The following is a 3,439-nucleotide window of genomic DNA, read 5'->3' as shown; positions in this document are numbered from 1 at the left end:
CCTTATTAAACCACTATCTTGTTCTTATATTACTCCCTACAGATCCAGGACTAAAACTGTAATGATCTGTTCAAGCCCTATTCTCTCCTATTTATATCCATGTTATTTTCCTCTCTCTGATTATTGTACTCAGACTATTAGTTATTGCCCGTGTCACGACCGTCGTATGGAGTAGAAGGTGAGGACCAAAACTCAGCGTGTTTATTATAAAGGTGCGGACTCCAGGCCGCACACCTAAATCTATAGGGGAGGGTCTGGGTGGGCGTCTGTCCATGGTGGCGGCCCTGGCGCTGGACGTGGACCCCACTCCACCATAGTCTTAGTCCGCTTTTGTGGCCTCCTAGGAACGGCGACCCTCGCCGCCAACCTAGGACTGGCAACCCTACTAAAGGGCCCCACTGGACTGAGGGGCAGCTCCGGACTGAGCGAGGGGCTGCTACCGGAGTCTGGTGCGTGGAGATGGCACTGGATAGACCGGCCCGAGAAGGCGTACTGGAGATCTGGAGCATCGAGCCTGCCCAACCTTACCTGGTTGAATGCTACCCGTAGCCCGCCCAGTGACGCAAGGTGGAATAGCCCGCACTGGGCTGTGCAGGCGAACTGGGGACACCATGCGTAAGGCTGGTGCCATGTATGCCGGCCCAAGGAGACGCACTGGAGACCAGATGGGTAGAGCCGGCTTCATGGCACCTGGCTCGATGCTCAACCTAGCCCGGCTGATACGAGGAGCTGGAATGTACTGCACTGGGCTAAGCGCTCGTACTGGGGACACCTTGCGCTCCACCGCATAACACGGTGCCTGACCAGTACTACGCCCTCTCTCACTCCGGTAAGCACGGGAAGCTGGCGCAGGACTCCTACCTGCCTTGGCCACACTCCCCGTGTGCCCCCCCCAATAAATTTTTGGGGCTGCCTCTCGGGCTTCCTTGCCAGCCGTGTTCCCTCGTATCGCTGGCTCCTCTCTCCGGCTGCCTCTGCTCTCCTAGCTGCCTCCACCTGTTCCCATGGGAGAAGATCCTTTCCCGCCAGGATCTCCTCCCATGTGTAGCAACCCTTGCCATCCAAAACGTCCTCCCATGTCCATTCCTCCCTATTTCGCTGCTGCCGCTGCCTGTTACCATGTTGCTTGGTCCATTGGTGGTGGCTGATTCTGTCACGATCGTCGTATGGAGTAGAAGGTGAGGACCAAAACGCAGCGTGGTTAGTATACATTCTTCTTTATTGAAGAAAGAACATGAAGTAAACTGAACCAAAACAATAAACGAATAATGACCGTGAAGCTATAATAAGAAAACTGTGCTGACACAAGCAACTAACATAGACATAGACAATCACCCACAAAGTAGCCACAGAATATGGCTGCCTAAATATGGTTCCCAATCAGAGACAACGATAGACAGCTGCCTCTAATTGAGAACCAATCTAGGCAACCATAGACATACAATTTACCTAGAAAGGAAACAGCTCCATAAACATACAAAACCCCTAGACAAGATAACACATACATCACCCATGTCACACCCTGACCTAACCAAAATAATAAGGAAAACAAAGAATAATAAGGTCAGCGTGTGACATCCCGTTTCTGGGTTTTTATAATTGTTCTCTCTTTTTGGGTATATTCTAAGTACAAATGTTCCAATTTTTATAGACTGTATATTCTTCCACTTTGCAGTACGCAATATGGTCTCACCCACTAATATCTTACTAAGTTACTATAATGTTCATGTATTTTACAATTTATCCTATCTATAATGTTCAGGGATTTTACAATTTAGTTCAAACGTTTAGTATCATATTCCTTCAATGGGTATTTATGTTCATGTATTTATCACATTCACCTCCCCTAGTGCAGGTTGCGTCCGGTGTGCGCTCTGAACGCTCTGAGATCAAAACGTTTTGAATACACGAAAGGACAATCTGACAGCACAGTTGAAGTCACCAACGTTCTAGATAACATGACAGCCTAACCAGCTCTGCCAGGGCGAGTAATATTCAGTGAGCTGTTCTCTCATTTGTGTCTGGAAGTAGCTAGCAAGTTAGCTTGGTGCTTGACTTCTGTTAGCACGGAATGCTTGGGTCAAGCCTTGAAGAGATGGATGGGGCTTAGGCTTAAGAGGGTGTGAATTATGCTGAATGGGTCTAGACAATGAAGGGTTCTCCAGTAGTAGTACCAAAATATTCAAAGACCATTTTCTCAAAAGTGAGTTTACAAGTTTATCAACTTTCAAAGCTAAATTACTTTCCCAATGTTCCTCAACTGTGTATGATATATAATTTTGTTGCTCTGAGTCTCTGCTTTTATCGAATGTAAAAAACACAATAAGACTGATTTTAAATTAACAGCTGACAATCATTTTTACCTGGTCAAAAACCTCCACATCCTTCTCAGTCTGTGCCTGAAGGTGGTCCTGAAGGTGGTCCTCTATGGCTTTCTGATCTGGTTCGACAACTTTCACCACATCAGGTGGGGTTTCAGTGATCTGAAAGTTACGTCATACAAAAATTGCAATAGACAGACAACACTAAGTCAATCACAAATTTGAAAGACTACAGTATATGCTATAAATGTATATACAATTGCATTGTTTACCTCCGTCAACAGCTGCAACTCCCGTCTGTACTCGGCCTGGATGCTGCTGTTGTGTGCAAAGAGAATTACCTTCAGGTTGTTCTCCCACCCTTCCTGGTACCAATCAAGGGACTTGCCCATGGAAGTCTTGAGGGTCTGGTTGGTCCATACACCAAACCTGGAGGAGGGGGTAGGAAAGCGATATCTGTTGACAATGTAACATATTTAAATATGTCTTATGTACCAAGGAAAAACAAAAATTGTGTGAAAAATAATACAACAAACCATTTGTGACAGAATATAATCTATAACCTCACTCAAGATGACACAATTACATTTTATCGATGGCAATTTGAATGCACAGGGATACCGTGATGAGATCCTGAGGCCCATTGTCGTCCCATTCATCCACAGCCATCCCCTCATGTTTCAGCATGATAATGTAACTAGTAGTGTATAGTGTAAATCTGTGTTGTTGTCTGTGTCACACTGCTTTGCTTTATCTTGGCCAGGTCACAGTTGTAAATGAGAACTTGTTCTCAACTAGCCTACCTGGTTAAATAAAGGTTCTTCCATGGACTGCATACTCACCAGACATGTCACCCATTGAGCATGTTTGGGATGCTCTGAATCGACGTGTATGACAGCGTGTTCCAGTTCCCGCCAATATCCAGCAAACTTCGCACAGACATTAAAAGTGGGACAACCTTCGACAGGCCACAATCAATAGCCTGATCAACTCTATGCGATAGATATGTGTTGCTCTGCATGAAGCAAATAGGGGTCACACCAGATATTGACTGGTTTTGTGATCCACGCCCCTACCTATCTTTAAACTTTATCTCTGACCAACATATGCATATCTGT

At 45.7% G+C, this 3,439-nt stretch overlaps 1 long non-coding RNA gene across 1 annotated transcript; it reads right to left on the bottom strand.

The window, feature by feature from the left end:
* Positions 1–893: 893 nt before the first annotated feature.
* LOC149973626 (uncharacterized) lies at positions 894–2,787 on the bottom strand. Its single transcript, XR_016489534.1, has 3 exons — positions 2,594–2,787; positions 2,364–2,483; positions 894–1,150 (listed from the first exon to the last, which is right to left on the bottom strand). It is a non-coding gene; the product is annotated as an uncharacterized LOC149973626 (long non-coding RNA).
* Between the last annotated feature and the right edge of the window lie 652 nt (positions 2,788–3,439).

The sequence above is a fragment of the Oncorhynchus mykiss genome, chromosome 20, assembly GCF_057628025.1.
Source record: "Oncorhynchus mykiss isolate SJ-2025 chromosome 20, ASM5762802v1, whole genome shotgun sequence".
NCBI lineage: Eukaryota > Metazoa > Chordata > Actinopteri > Salmoniformes > Salmonidae > Oncorhynchus > Oncorhynchus mykiss.
The sequence above is the reverse complement of the archived record's forward strand: the minus strand, read 5'-3'. Positions and strand labels throughout refer to the sequence as shown.